The sequence below is a fragment of the Piliocolobus tephrosceles genome, chromosome 1, assembly GCF_002776525.5.
Source record: "Piliocolobus tephrosceles isolate RC106 chromosome 1, ASM277652v3, whole genome shotgun sequence".
NCBI lineage: Eukaryota > Metazoa > Chordata > Mammalia > Primates > Cercopithecidae > Piliocolobus > Piliocolobus tephrosceles.
In genome coordinates, this window is record NC_045434.1 from 62,800,806 (window position 1) to 62,817,352 (window position 16,547).

The window sequence follows — 16,547 nt, forward strand, 5'->3', positions numbered from 1 at the left end:
TTCCTTCCTTCCTTCCTTCCTTCCTTCCTTCCTTCCTTCCTTCCTTCTTTATACAGGGTCTCATTATATTGTCTGGGCTGATCCCGAACTCCTGGGCTCAAGAGATCTGCTCCCCTCCGCCTCTGAAAGTGAGCCGCTGTGCCCAGCTGATCCTGTCTCTTACATTAAAAAAGTGCATGTGAATGAGGCATCCACTCCCTACTATGCCCAAGTTTATCCGTGATATGAAAGCAATTCTCCCCTCCCCACACTGCCACATCCAAAGAAAAGCGAGGCACTAGGTTCTGTGTCACAGTTTTTCCTTCACTTGGAGTTCCCTGACCCGCCATGGCATGGCTTCGCAGGAGAGGCACAGCTTTTGGCAAAGGCATTTTAGGCATTGATGGGAAATGACAAGTGGTATGTGGGGCCTGAGGGACCCAGAAAATTGCTCTTAGTCCATCCTGCTGGTCCCGAAGGGAAACCCTAGTCGTTCCTTTTATCAGAGCTTTGGTTGGAAGAAGGGGTGTTCCTCCTCCCCAAATGGCCTCTGTCCCTGGAGAGGCTGACTGAGCCACGGGAAGCTTGCTTCTGAAGCAACTCAGAGTGAAGGGGTTCTGGTTCTTTCTCCACTGGCTCCTCCAGTCCTTCCCTTCCAGACCTAGGCTCCCTTCTCCCTCCTGCCCTAACCCTGTGGTTGTTCCTCCAGCTCCCAACTTCATCTTAACCACGGTTAGGTTTATCTAACTTGGCTGTATTTCAGAACCTTCTGGAGGAGTTTTTAAAAGTACAGATTCTTAGGCCTTGTACCAAGAAATTCAGGTTGACTGTGCCTTGGTGGGACCTGGTTGTGAGCATTGTGTCCAAGCTCCTCAACGGATTCAAGCACACACAATCAGGGGTGCCCTGCCTTACCCCCAAACCTGCCTTCTTTCCCCACTTGCCTCCCAAATATGTATTCTATGTTTTCTGGCACACATGACATGACTTTTAAAATCAGATACTCTCTGAAACGTCCCTCTGTCTGCCTACTGCTTCTACCCCGTCCCTGAGACCCATCATCTTTATCAGCAGTGTCATTGTAGAAGACTCATCCCTGTCTCCCGGAGCTGCTCCTAACCTCTGGAGGCTCCAGAAGGCAGCCCCGAGCTGGGAGAGAGTGCAGCTCTACATTTTTCTAGCCAAGAGCCAAACAGTCACATTGGGGCCTGGCTCCATGTGTGTCTCAGTCTCAGCCCCAAATCAAGCCCCTCTTCCTCTGAACAACTGGATTCTTCCAATCTTTTTTGGGGGAGACTCTCCACAGTCCCCAAGGTGAGGAGAACGTATTGGTTATGTGCATCAGCCAGAACCCCTATCTTGTCCATAGGCACTGCATTTCCTTACTGAGCTTGTATTAAGCAGTGGAACTGAGAATACCGTCTCAGCCTGTGACCGCCACTCAGGAAAATAGGCACCAATGAACCTGCATTAAATGGTTGGGAAATCACCCCTCCTAACCATTCCACCACATCTGTTGTAGGGAAAAAGAAAAGGAAAAAGAAAAGAAAAGTGGGAGACTGAACAAACAAGCTTTAGGATGAAGATGATAACCCCAAAACAAAATTCCAAGCACCAGTGAAGAAGAGGTTATTCTGAATTGGGGACAGTGTTGTCCAACTCCTCAAATTGCAGCCACTTTCTATGGAACATACTGAATTGAGAAGAAACTAAATGTGTGTGTGTGTGTTTGAATGACACACCTGAGTTACAGTTTGCTAGTTATTTCTGCCTCCTCTGGCAAAGGACAAATAGAGGATTTTCTAGAGAAAAATGACTGAAGTCTGCAAAAACTCATTTGAAAGGTCAAGATGTGTGTTTTTTTTTTTGTTTTTTGTTTTTTTTTTTGCAAATGACCTTGTTCAAAGAGCTTCAGGCATTTTGTCCTTTAGCAGTTCAGCCCAGGTCCAGGCTGGAGAGTGAGATGGTGAAAAAGAGTCAGAGGTCAAGAAAGACACTCCAATTAGAACCCCCTGATTCTGCTGGTGGGAACCACCTCTCAGCCTCACTCTAGCATGGCTCCTGCCCAAAGGAACATGAGAGTTTTAGCTTGGTGAGGGGGCAACCAGAACCCCAAAAAGCTGCTTACTCCCTGGAGTTTTAGCTAGAAGACATCAGCTTGAACTGACTGACATCTCCCCCCAGGCCCCTGGGTCTGCCCTGCAGCTTCCCAGGAAAGGAATCACCCAATTAATGAACACCCCAGGCCACCGCCTGAAGGCTGGTGTCAACCTGCTGCTTCCCTGGGTCCAGGGACTTGTGACGGCTCCCTGGTTTTTCTCCTCCACTCCCATCAGTAACCCCTCCAATTTTCTGTTTCTAAACATCATGCTTCTCAAAGTTCCATCATACACAGAATGCTCTTTATTAGTTATATATTTTTCTGCTTATGAAAGCAATTTTTTTGCCCATTATAAAAATGCAAACAAGATAGTAATGTGCAAATAAAAAAGCCAGTCTAAATAATCTCATTTTCCTGAGATAACCCGCCTTAGCAGTTGGGTATACACCCTTTCTGATCTTTTTCTTAAGTGTGTACAAACAGCTTCATGTGCCAAGCTGTTTGTTTCCCCATGCCTTTGCCCATACTGTCTGCCCTGCTTCCTGGAATGCCCTTTCTTCTCCTTTGCCAGGCTGACTTCTGCACAGCCTTCTGAACTTAGCAAACTTTCTCTTTCTGTCGCCCCCCAGCCTGGAACAGGTACCTTCCCCTGGGCTCCTTGACCCTCTGAACAGCACTGTCATGGCACCAGCACAGTGAATGATCAACTCTTCTCTGTTTGCGCATCTGTGTCCCCTACTAGAATATAGTATAGGTTAGTGGCTAAGAGATGAGGGCCAAGGTGGACCCCAGTTCCCTCCCTAGGAGCCCTAGCCCCTCTGGCTCTGTCGGACTGTCCCATTCACTTTAGCATCCTCAGTGTCTAGCACACTGCCTAGCACATTGTTGGCGCTCAACAGGTTATTTGTTGAATGAGTGAGTGAGTGAATAAGTTCTGGGTCACCACAGGTGTCCCCACTATGGGACTTTTATATACAGGTAGAGAGCTGCAGAGAGGGGCAACCACCCCAAAACAGAAGAGCTCCATGTTGCTGAGCCCCAAAAGCTGCCACTAACTTATACTAGCTGTGTAATGTTGAGGGAAGTCCTCTCAGGATGCCATGAGAATAAGAATTTATAAAGTGAGGCTTCCTCCTACCTCCCACCATGGCTACACTCCCACTCCCACTTAGGAGGCAAGGAGGCCCTGTCCCTCAAGCCCAGTGAAATACCAAGAGCTCAGGTCTCTAATAAAGCTTGGCATGCTTGGCTCCCAGGGGCAGAGCTCCAGATGTACCAGCTGTGTGACCTTTGGCAGGTGCCATAACCACTCTGAACCTCCTCCTGCAACAGGAAAATTAGAATGCGTTCAGTAATACCAATGTCACAGCTTAGGGAGGAAGACTAAATTAAGTGTGAATATTGGAGGCTCTGTCAATTCCATAGCTCTTTGTTTTACCTCCCCCCAACCCCAAGGGGGTTCAAAGTAAGATCAGGGTGCTAGAAGCCTGGACTTTAGCTCTGCCTCTCAGCCCAGGTGACTATGGGTGCATCTGTTTCCTCAACTGTAACATGGAGCCAGGAGTGTTGGACAAGATGCTTATGAAAGCCCCTGCCAGCCTCTCACATTCGAAATGCTCTGAGAAGTAAAATGTTCTGCAAAGTGCCCCAAGTCCTTGGGCTATCATTTGCTCATGAGAAAAAAGGCTCTGCCACTGGCCAGCTCTCTTTCTCTTGTGCCATAGCCCCTGTCAGTCAGAACTGGGAACGTGGAGACTGGCAGGCCACCAGCTGGAACACCCCTGACCCTGGATTTCTGTGCTGGGCACTGTGACACTACCTGATGCTGCTCCTTCCCAGTCCCCAGCAAGGGACAGATGTGAGGACAGTTTGTGTGATGTGTCTGTTGACTTTTTTGGAATGTGATTCTGCTCTTGAGGAGTGTGGGATCTAGTTGGGGAGGGAACACTGATAGGTGACCCTGATGTGGGGAATACTCAATGAGCACTGGAGTCTATAGGGGCTCTTGAGGGCTGGGGTTGAGCTGGGCTTTGAAAGGTGCTTATGATTTGGGTATGTTAGAGGGAGGGTCTGTTGTGGGGGGTTGAGAGTTGGGTGTCCGAGGGCCAGTGGCAAGGCCAGGCTGGCTGAGGCTGAGTAGGCAGTGTCTATTCAACAGAGCAGGCATTGGATCGATCAAGCACTCCCCTTCTGGAGAGTGCCAGATACCATGCAAAGGGAGGACAATGGTTGAAGACACCTTTATCCGGAAGCCACCTACCTCTTTGACTACCAGGGAGCTGGATAGATGTTCCTTTTCATTGTTTCTCGAAGCTGAGTTTGTGGTAGAAACACAGTGAATATTCAAAGTGGGCGTTTTATACTAGGGGACTCCACATGGCTTGTCTCATTCATCCTCATAGGGAGGCAGGGATCATGAACCCCACTTTATAACTGAAAATCCTGGGGCTCAGGAATGCCAGTCACCTGCCCCAGATCACAGGCCTAGTTAGCAACAGAGCCAGAATCCCCAGCCCAAGACTCTGCACTTGAAGTTCTGAACACAAGGGTGTCTGGAACTCCCGGGAGCTTCTCTGGGGTGAGGGTGGGTAGGCAGCAGGCTTGCACAGAGACTGATTGAATCTAGAGGTCAGGGCTACAGGAATGGGGTGGAGTCTCTCCTGAATGGGGTGAAGAAGCAGTGGGGGAGTGTTTGCTGCTCGGGGAGGCTCAGGAGCCTCGAGCTGGGCTATCAGGTTCAGGGCTGGAGTGACTCCTGAGACAGGGAGGCAGAGATGAGAGGGTCGACTGGACAGGCTTACAGATCCTCACTCAGGCTGGAAGTCAGTCACCACCTGCCCTTCTCCGCACTTCATCCAGCAGCCAAACTTCTTCATCAACAAGGAAGCCAGTCTCTGCTGGTTTGGGGCCTGGGACCAAGTGAAACCTCTTGTCACTGAAGAAGCTGGGGCCAGGCCAGGCTGTGTCATTTCTTTTCTTCTCTGGGACTTTCCTACCCCTTCCTCCTCTGGCTTCCTGCTGCTCTGGGCCCAGAGCTGGGGGATGGTGGCAGAGGGTTTCACTGTCCTTCAGTGGCCAGATCCTAGGTCCTGAGCCTGCCTCTCCATCTGCCTCCTGCTTGATGTGGGCAGGATCCATCCTCCTTGCAGGAGACATCTACCGAATACCTTTGGTCTTTTGGGAAGGTGGTCAGGGAGCAGTGTTCCTGGACCGTCAGCATCCTCTGGGGAGCTTGTGAAGAATGAGCTGGCTGGACCTCATTCCAGGTTTTTAGAATCAGAATGTTGGGGAATGGAACCCAGGAATCCGCATTCTAACAAGCTCTCCCAGGAGTTCTTAGGAACAGTAAAGCCTAGAGTCACCATGTGAGATCATCTCTCCATCCCCTGGCTGGGGAGACTGCTCTCCCAGGATGCCAGGAGGGAGTGTGGGTTGGTGGCGGTAAGATAAGACCGGTTGAATGAGCAGAGTTTCAGAAACAGGCAGGAAGGCATTCCCCTGGCTGGATGCCCCTGAAGCAGAAAAGTGCCTTCTCACCTCCTGGTCCGCCACTCCCATGCCACCCCCACCTCAGACTTTTTCACTCAAGAGCCCTCTCCCTCCGGCAGAGCCAACCAGGAACGCGCAGGTTCAGGTCCAAAGAGGAAAGCCGAGGAAGGGCTTGGAGATGGGCCAAGGCGAGAGCCAAGGAAGTAATGAAAGATATTTTTAGGATTACTTCTTGCAAAAAAGGCTGAGGAGGCACCTTATCACCATCCAAGAACTGGGAGAGGCTTATTTATTAGACTCTTGACCAAGCAACTGGAGATTAAATGACAGCTGAAAGGACTCAGGTGAGAGCAGAGGAAGGGACCTGTGAGTTACTGATATGGGTCCAGGAGGGAGCTGTGGACGCTGCCAGCCTGGTGGTTTTGGAGGACAGTTCATTAGTTCATTCAGTTGCTCCTCAAAGGTGTTTACTGTCTACTACGTGCCTGGCACTTGCTCAGTACAGGGAATAGAGCCTGAACAAGGGACACCTGATTCCTCCCTCATGAGCTGAAGGTCAGGGAGAGTGCCCTGTCTGTCTGGAAAGCCTTTTCCTTGTCCCTGTCCACAGGCAGATACCTGGGTGGCACGCACAGGTGTGGTTCTTGCCCAAACAGCCTGGCATGGCTTGGATCCTCAAGGGGAATTGGGAGGTGGGGTGAGGCTGTATCAGGGATCCTGGGTGGGAGTGGGAGGTTGTGCCTGGCAGGCTGGATGCCCTTCTGTGGAGTCACTCTCCTTCCTGTGGGTGCCCCCTCCCCTGCCAACTGCCTCTCACTTTATGCAGGGACATATCTAGAAGGCCGACTGCTGCCAGCTGTCAAGCATGTCCCCTCCTTTCCACAGCAGCCTCCTATGTGACTAAAAGGCTATGAGACAGCCACACCGAGCAGCCCAGGCTGCCACCCAAACTCTGACGTCCTGCTGGGGAAAGCTCCATTTCAGAGCAGGTGCCCCAACCTGGCTTGCCGGGCCTGCGAGGAACCCTCCTCAACCCCTTGGCTGCTGGAGCTGCCTCGGCCCTGCTTTTCCCCAGCTGGACGTCTGGTTTTCAGATACCTCTTTTCCTCACTGGGGTCCTCAGCTCACTTCAGCTTCCTCTCGGAGAACCTGGTGGGGGTCAGGGAATTGTTTCTGCTTTACCGTCTGTCTCTCAATATATCAGCCAATCCACTTTATTTGTTGAGGGTTTCTATAGCCCAGCATTTCCAAGGGAATAAGAGGAGCGCAGGAGAAGCCTCTGTTGCAGCCTCTCAGGGTGACCTGGATTTGTACATATGGAGCAACAATTCAAGCCCCAAATGATTCATTCATTCAAGCCCCAAAACACAGGGAAATGGGAGTAGAACCCCGGGCACCCCAGGTCTGTGCCTAACTCCCATTCCTGAGTCACCGGTGACCTCTGGTAAGTTCCAGAACCTCTCTGGATTCTCCCTCTGTAAAATGGGAGGGTGATTTCTGTAATTCCCAGAACCAAGGCAGGATGAGTAAAGGGGCGGGTGGGATGACGGGCTGTGTTTACTGAGCACCTATCATGTGCTGGGAGCGGTGCTGAGTACTTTATATAGTTGATCTCATTTCATCGTCTTAGCAGCCCTATGCAGTAGCACTGTTATTATTTCTACTTTATAGAAGAGGAAACCGAGGGGAGGGGAAAGGAGTAACTTGCCCAGCAGTGAGTTGGAGGCGGCTCCTGGCCTGTTGGACCAGGCTCCGCACTGGCAGTGACCAGGAGAGAGGACGGGCAGGCAGGGGAGTGTGGCCAGCGGCTCCCAGGCCCCAGGATTGCCACTGGAAGTTCCAGGCCCAGAGATGCTGCCTCCTCCCTCAGACCTGGAAACGGGACCCCCAAGTCCTCTCCCGCCCAGTGTGTGCTACAGAGTGACCGCCGGTTGCCCGCCGGAGCCACACACCTGCCGGAAAACACCTGTGTTTCTTCTCTCACCCCAAACTGAGGTCCGTAACGTCCCCTCCATGTAACCATGCTCACGCGCCTCAGCTCCACACAACTCCTGTGCTGTTTTCAGAGCATTCTCCCGCTCTGTCTTTCCAATGCTGTTCTTCCCATTTGCCAGATGAGGGGACTGAGAGGCCTGGGTTGGTTCAGAGACTCACCCGGGGCCGCATGGTTGGTGGACTTTCACCCCAGCCTGCCCTTCACCAAACTGAGGTGTCCATATGGAAGGCCATGAAAGATTCTCGGCTCTTCTCCCAGGGCCCTTCGTGGCCTAACACCCCTTGAATCAGAATTCTGAGGACTCCAGGATGAGGCACAGCCCATACTTGCTGAATTCATTCAGTCATTCATTTATTCAGTCACATTTATCTGCCACGTTTAGGAGCTGTGTCGGATGTTTTCAGCACGAAAATGCCTCAGGAGCTCAGAGGCCGGAATAAGGAAAGCAGAAAGTGAGCAGGCCGTTAAACTACCAGATGGGAGTGCTGAGGAGGAACACCTCAATTTGGGAGGCAAGGATGGCTTCCTGGAGGAGGTAATGAGGTGAAGTCTAGGCTGAGACTTGAAAGATGAATAAAACTGGCCCCTGAAAATTAGGCAGGGAGTGGAAGGGAGGGATGTTCGTGGCAGAGCAAACAGCATTCATGAAGCCCTGATTGCAGGGGAGCTCAGCGCACCTGCTGCTGCTTACTCAGCTCCCGCCCAGGCTCCCTTGCCCTTGATCTTTGTATCTCCCAACTACTTGTGACCCCCGCCCACCCAATGGGCAATGGGTGCATCCCCCCCAATGGGGAAACCCTGGTGTGGGCATCATGGCAACTGCTCTGTCCACTGCCTTGGCACAGAGATGCCTCATCTGAATGTGGATCATCTCCTTCCGGGGGTAACTGGAGAAGAAGCGCAGGTGAGGCGGCAGGTACAGTAGCAAGGAACATCCTGCTATTGGCTCTGTCCTGGAGACCAGCGGAAAGCCTTTGTCCCAGCGGCATATAATGGGTTTCAGGAGAGAGCTTCAATATTTGCTGCAAACAGAAGCACAAAGGATGTGGAGGGCTATTGTGGGTTCTCCAAAGAGGAGCTAATCCTCCGGCAAGCAGCCCAGCCAGAAGGGGTTCGAGTGCTGGGTGGGCCAGCCACTGGGGGCGTTGTCATTTACAAGCAACTGCAGGAGATAATAGCGCCCAGGGAGACAATCTCTATACAGGTGGAGGGAGGTGGTGAGAGACACTCCCCACAGGAGGGAGGGTGAGGGGGGACAGCACCTGTCCTGAAAGCTCGGGAGCACAGGTGACGCTCCCCATACCCCCACGCGCCCCAAGCCCCATGCCTGGACTACAGCTCTCTCCAGGCCTGGGCTGTCTTGGCAGCTGTTCCTTCACTGGGGGTCACTTGCGTCTGGGGGTGGGAATGGGGGTAGGGGTCAGCCAAGGCTCTCAGGCCTCTCTCCTCTCTCTCTCCCTCCGGCTTTCTCTCCTGGCCTCTTTTTGGTCCACTGCACACAGACAAGTCATTTCTTGGCTTCAGGAGGCCAAGGAGAGGGAAACGTTATATTTGCATATCATTAGCATAAAGAGATTATATTTACATGAAGTCTATTTTCAGCTCCTCCCTCCTCCAAATCTGCCCCACCATCTCTAAATATGCTACATAAATGTCCTGTCCAGTCACTAGCACAAGGGAGTTGTGAGGGGTGGGGGCTGTTGGGAAAGGGGTTTTCTTGTGGTCAGAGTGGAGTGAAGCAGAGCCCAAGGGAGAAATCTGCAATCCCAGGAGTGGGAGAGATTGGAAAACCCAACTCTTCAAGCTTTGTGTTAGCACAAGGAGCTTGGTCAGGATCCCTCACTTCCAGACACCTCCAGGGGTGTAAAATGATGGGTTTGGAAAGAAGAGGGAGAAATGTGACTGATTTACATACATTTACATACTTTAATGTAATTTGCATGGGTAGAATTATTCAGTTTTTGAGACATCTTTTAATTCAATCTTTTTGTTTCCTAAAAGGTTCTTCTTTCTTTGAGTTTTCTTTCCTTTGCTTCTTGTCAGCTTCCTAAGACGTGGATCTGCCTCGTCTCCAGGAGGGAGAAGCGGACTGGGTAGCAGCATGGTGCAGGGGGTGGGGAGGTGAAAACAGGCAGTGTAGACGTCTGAGTATAGACATCTGAGGTTTCTGCCAGGTCCCAGCAGTGCCACCTCCCTCCTCCACCATTCCATTCAGGATGCCCCAAAGATCCTTAGGTCTGGCATGTTCTCCTTAAGCCTGCCCTGTGGGCTCTAATTTCTACTCACAGATATGTGGGAGTAGAGCAGGGATGAGGCTGGTTTATCTGTTCATTTTTCTTTTTTTTTTTTTTGAGACAGAGTCTGGCTCTGTCGCCCAGGCTGGAGTGCAGTGGCCAGATCTCAGCTCACTGCAAGCTCTGCCTCCCGGGTTTACGCCATTCTCCTGCCTCAGCCTCCGGAGTAGCTGGGACTACAGGCACCCATCACCACACCCAGCTAATTTTTTGTATTTTTTAGTAGAGACGGGGTTTCACCGTGTTAGCCAGGATGGTCTCGATCTCCTGACCTTGTGATCCGCCCGTCTCGGCCTCCCAAAGTGCTGGGATTACAGGCTTGAGCCACCGCGCCCGGCCTTATCTGTTCATTTTTCATAGGGCAGCCAAAGCCACCCAGAAAGCCTGACTCCCAGGCCACATTTTGGCAGAGACCGACCTGCATCTAGATCTTGCCCCTGAGGACAAGACACTGTCTTAAGAAGCATCCTCTGAGCCTCTCAACAGACACCCTGCCCCAAGCAGTCATGAAGGACCCCTCTTCTTCCGGGTTACGGGCCTTCTTTTTCCTTGGGGTGGGAAGAGAAGGGGGAAGAAAACTGATCGTTCTCATAGCACAAGCCTGGAAATCTATTTAGTGATTTCCATTGACACTCAGTTATGACTGTGTGTAAGATAAAGGAGGCTGGATTCAGCTGAAGCTAAACTGAAGGGAAACACCAGCAAGAGTCATTTGCTGGCTGAATACCTTTCTCTGCTCCTAGCCTACTTCTACCTTCTCTGGCCTTTTTCACTCTTCTCTCTTATCTCTTAAACAAGCTTTTTGCAAACACTGTTATAATAATTATTAGCAGACTCTTAATGTTATTTCAATGATTCATAATTGTTCCAAAATCGACCTCAGATCACATTGCTCTACTACCTGGAAAGTTTCGGTGGCTGCCCCCACGCCTGTCCAGGTCTGTTAGGGCCTGTATGGTGTGGGCACACCTTCGTCTCACTGCACCTCTTACCTCTGTCTCCCTTTCTTGGGACTCTCCAGGCGCATAGGCCGCCTCCTGCTTGGAGAACCTTCCGAGCTCATTCACACCTCAGCCTTTCCTCCCAGGTCCCTCGAAGGTCTACCAGCTCCCTGTCACTGTTCAGGGCTCAGCTCTGATGTCCCTTCCTCAGACAGGCCTTCCTCCACCTCCCAGCCTAGGTAGGCCCTCCCTGTGGATCAACCCGTGCCCACCTTATTTACGTGATAACTTGTTTGTCCTATTTTTCGCATGGACAGAGACCTCACCTGCTTTCTCCATCTCTGTGTCTCCAGTATCTGGCAAAGCACCAAGAGCATAGTAGGTGCTCAAGCCAGATTTGTTGACTGGACAAGTGTGGATGAGTTGGGGGTTGGTGACAGATGGTGGATTTTGGAGCCTGTTCTGATTGTGGTTTTGTCGCTCGCTGGTGAATGGCCATGGGCAGATTTCTCAGCTCCCTGGGCCTCCATTTCTCCCCTGGGACCAGGATAATAATAACTTCTACACTGAAGGTTAATTTCAGCATTGTACATAAGTGTCTGGTGGTAATTGGCACTGTTAGGGACTCATTAAATCGTGATTATTAATACTAATAATGATACCTTTGTTTCACACTTACTCTGTACCAGGATCTGGTCCTGCCCTCAAATATTTAGTTTATTGGATGACACAGAGACCTGCCTGGCCAATTATGAAACAAGGGTGACTGTAGCTTAGTGGTATGAAAAAGCACCATAGGAACAAAGAGGCAAGAGCAGTGAATGTACAACCTCTTCACGAGAATAGTGTTTTACCGTTTATATCCTACATGCACCTCTATAGTTCATTTGATTGCCCCCTAAACCTTTAAAGGAGGCGGGGCAGGCCTCAGTATCTACGTTGTATAATAGGAGAGCAGAGGTTCAAAGAGAAGACACCATGGGCTCAAGGTCACACTCTAGCCCCTCGCTCTGCTTTATTCATCTTCCACAGCATTGAATCCTGTGGACACCTTGTGTAACTGCTGGAATGCAAGCTCTGTGACAGCCTGTTTTGTTCATTGCTCCATGCCCAGCCCCTAGAACAGTACTGGCACATAGTAAGCACTCAGTAAGTGTATGTGGAATGAATGAATGAAGGACAGAAGAGTTAGTGAGTGGCAGAGCTAGGCTCAAACTTCTCAAGCAGGAGGGAGAAAAGCTAATGAAGGGGACCAGTTTCTGGAGCTGGGCTGTTTGGGTTTGGATCTCAGCTTTGCCACATAATAGCTGTGCAACTTGACAAGTTACTTAACTTCTCTGTGCCCCACTTTCCTCATCTGCCTAATGGGAAAGATAATATAATACCTAGTTCATAAGATTATTGTGACAATTACCATGAGTTACCATTCATAAAGTGCTCAGAACATGCCTGGTATATAATATGCCACAACACTTAAAAAGAAAATACTAGATATCTTGACTCCAAATCCAGCATTCTTTCTCTGTGCCAGATTATAAAGAACTTTATAGTTTCAAGATCACCAATATATTCATGGCTTTATTGTCTCTTTTCAGCATCCTTGTGAAGTAAGCAATAAATCATTACTATTGCCATTTTACAGAGGAGAAAGCTGAATGAAGCTGGAAATGACAGGTCTGGCTCAAGGTCAAACAGAGGCTTTATTGTCTGACTTCAAATATATTTCTCTGTCTATGATTCTGCAGGTAATCCCCTTCCCCAGATCTAGCCTGAAAGAAAACAACAAACAAGGCAAAGGGGGAAAGAAATCAGAGCCTAGCAGAGATTCTCATAAGGTCTAAAAGAAGGCCTGTTTTCAGCGTTTGGAAATCCATTTAAGTTTCTCTAATCCTAGGCTGTCCAAATAAGACCAAAGATGCTGAGAGATTTTAAGGTCAAGGGAAACTCCTATAGATTCAAAAGGGACTGACCCAAGCCTGTAAACATCTGGGGAGATACCTGCCGACTACGGGTGGCCTTTCCTTCCAATGAGTGGCTGCCTTCATGAGGAGCATCTGGTGGGCCCAGAACGTGCCAGGTGCTGTGGGGGCAGGGAAGACACGGCGAGTTTGTCCCGAAGGGATCTTTTGTCCAGTTTGGAGGGTGGAGGCAGAATCTTCATGGGGCTAAGCTTGTCCACTACCTGCTTCCAGAGACTCTAAGTAGGTGTAAGAACTGGATTTTAAATTTTGTTTTAAGTGACCCCAATGCTAACCAGATGATTTGAGTTCCAGAGGGCATTCAGAGATGTAGAGGTCATAAAAGAATTCTTGACTTCTTTCGTTTGCTCACTCATTCATTCATTCAGCTCTCATTTATCGTATCCTTAGCCTACAACAGGGAGTCCCAGAGTCCGACACCCGAATTCACAAATGGATTGTAAAAAATGCATTGAGTATCTACCATGTGCCGGCCACGTTTCATACATAAGTAGAGTGCTTTGAGGGAAGTATTATCATCCTGGTGAGACAAGGGAGACTCAGAGGCTAAGCGACAGCCCAAGGTTACTCGGTTATGGAAAAGTCAGTATTCACACCCAGGGGGCCTGCCTGACTCCACAGCTCAGGCTATGGTTTAGATCTTTACACTGGAATATTTGAGTCATAAAAAAGAGTATGTGTTGGCTGGGCACTGTGGCTCATGCCTGTAATCCCAGCACTTTGGGAGGCTGAGGCAGGTGGATCACCTGAGGTCAGGAGTTCGAGACCAGCCTGGCCAATATAGTGAAATCCCGTCTCTACTAAAGATACAAAAAGAGTTAGCCAGGCATGGTGGTGCATGCCTGTAATCCCAGCTACTCGGGAGGCTGAGGTAGGAGAATCGCTTGAACCCAGGAGGTGGAGGTTGCAGTGAGCCAAGGTCACACCACCGCACTCCAGCCTCTGCGACAGAGCAAGACTCTGTCTCGGAAAAAAACAAAAAAAAGAGTATGTGTCAATGCACAACTGAGATCGAAAGTACGATAATAAAATGACTGACAGTGATCAAGGAATAAACCATTTCCAATAAGGCCTGTCATGGTGTGTGCCTCACCCATACTACACTGCCCCGTTTCCCCTTCCACCCCCACTCCAAGGTGACCGCTATCTAAATCCCAGTTTCATCATTCCCTTGCTATGGTTTTGGTTGTTTTTACCACGTGTTTCTGATAAACATGTGTGAAGACAACCCTTCAGTTTTGTTTTGTTTTGAACTTCATGTCAGTGTTGTGTGATATCTTCTGCAGCTTGCTTTGCATCTTCCATAGGCTTCTGAGATTCACCCAGCTGATATACACGGCTTCAGTTTATTCATTTCCACTGCTGTGAAATTCCATTGTTTGAACACACTGTACCACATTTTATGTATCCAATGTCCTGTAGAAGGACGTCTAGGTCATTTTCAGTTGTGGTTTTCTTTTGTTTTGTTTTGCTATTGCAAACAACGCTACAAAGAAAATTCTTCATCATGTCTTCTGATGCACCTGACGGGGTTATGTAGGTGCAGGGGTGGGCTTGCAGGGTTGCAGGGCTTGTTTGTAGTACATTTTTACTCAGTACAGCTCCAAAGTAGTTGTACCATTTTCTTTGCAGCTTATAAGCTGGAGGAGAGTCTTCTGAGGGGCCACTGTTGAGCTTAGGAAAGGGGGCTCCAAAGTGTTGACTACCTAGCAAACCTTGAGATTAACCTTGAGAACCATCTACCCTAAGAATGGTAATTTATATGGTAGTCACGGAGCAGTGCACAGGCTTGATATTTATCTCCAGAGCCGAGCCTCTGAGGTTGGAAACACCTGCAGTTACTGACCAGGGTCCCAGGAGAAAACTGGCCTCTTAACTGACACAGGAGAACCAAGAACAATTGTGCCCATCTCACCCGACCTGCAAGACTTGGCATCTTTGCCAGAGCATGTGAGCTTGTGGGATTTTTAAAGTGTGTCCTTCTCTTGCAGCAGAATCTAAATTTGTCAGCCTTGGATTCAAGGGCATGTGATGTGACTGACTGGAGGCAGCTGGATCCTGGCTGGGATTCCGCCTCTCTCCCTGCTTGCTCTTGCTCCTTCTCACTCCCTTGCCTTCTACTAATATTTATGTCCTTCTTTTATATTTTTGATTGGGTAATGCATTCAAAGAGGTGGAAGTTGAAAGTATAAAACTCTGTAAGGGAAAGTCTTGCTCCCACTACTCCCACTTGCCTGCTCCCTTTTATTGAAGGTCATCACTTTTGTTATACATCCTTCTAGAATCGGATTTTGTTTTGTTTTGATTTGTTTTTGGTGTGTGTTATTTCTGAAAGTGTCTCACTCTGTTACCCAGGCTGGAGTGCAGTGGTGCAATCACGGATCACTGCAGCTTGGAACTCCTGGGCTCGAGTCATCCTCCAGCCTCAACCTCCTGAGTAGCTGGGACTACAGGTGCGCACCACCAGGCCTGGCTATTTTTTTATGTTTTTTGCTTTGCTTTGTTTTTTGTAGATAAAGGGTTTTGTCATGTTGCACAGGCTGGTCTCAAACTCTTGGGCTCAAGTGATCTACCGGCCTTGGCCTGCCAAAATGCTGGGACTACAGGTATGAGCCACTGTGCCTGGCCAAGTTTTTAAATGTATAAGCAAATATGAATATAAAGTCTTATTAAAACCTGCTATTACAGAAAAGATAGCATACTATACACATGATTCTGCCTTTGCCTTTTCTCATAAAGAGGTATCTTGGATGCCTAGTCCAAATCATCATCATAAACATTTGGTTATTCTTTTTAAATAGCTGTGTTAATATTCTATTGTATTCCACTCATTGTATTCCACTAATATTTGTATTCCACTAATATTTCTCACTTACTGTGCACAAATCTCTTTGCTGGGTGCTGGGGTTAAAATGATGAATCAAAAGAGGTCCTGCCTTTAAGGAGAGTACAGCCTAAGGGCAAATAGACAAACGATTATGATGAAATACTACAGGAGCTATTCATTCCAAAAATATGAAGTACCAACTGCTTGTCAAGCATTGCTCTGGGCAGAGGGGAGATGATGGAAAATAAAACCCATGAAAATCCCTGCCCCGTGGCACTTCTGTCCTAGCAGAGTTGATGCTCTGGCACTGTGATAAGGGGTGGGCACATGGCGGGGCCCCTAACCCGGTCTAGGGGTCAGGGAAGGCTTCCTGGAGGAAATAGGTGGACCGAGAGATAATGAGGGTGGTGTTGGCAGGACTTGGTTGGATTTGACCAGGAGGGAACGGAAGCCTCAGTCCTCTCATCTAAAATGAGGCAAATGACCCCGTCCCTGGGCTGCTCTGAGACTCTCTGATACAAGTAAGGCTCAGGGCAATGGTGCTGTGCCACAGCCCCAGACCCATCCCTTCATCTGCTCCCGTGCTGCCCCCACCTCACCCCTGAGCCATGGTGTCCATACTCCAGCAGGCACTCTGCCTTCCTGCCTTCTCAGCCCACTCCCCTTCCCATCACACACACACAACACACACACACCACATGCCCACATCACATGCCACACCGCACACTGCACACACACACATGCACGCACCACATACCACACCACACATCACACCACACCATGCACACACACACCACTCACACCACACACCCACCCACACACATGCACACACCACATACCACACTGCACATCACACACACACAACATGCATACACACACACCCCTCACACCACACACCACATACACACACACATCACACAAACGCCACACATGCACACACA

The 16,547-nt window shown here is 49.5% G+C and overlaps 1 long non-coding RNA gene across 1 annotated transcript in view; it reads left to right on the top strand.

Moving 5' to 3' along the window:
* Nucleotides 1-16,547, top strand: part of LOC111522734 — a 41,445-nt gene that overhangs the window by 21,249 nt on the left and 3,649 nt on the right. The window contains exon 3 of the long non-coding RNA XR_002725313.1: nucleotides 15,135-15,232. This is a non-coding gene — a long non-coding RNA (uncharacterized LOC111522734). The remainder of the gene's footprint in view (nucleotides 1-15,134; nucleotides 15,233-16,547) is intronic.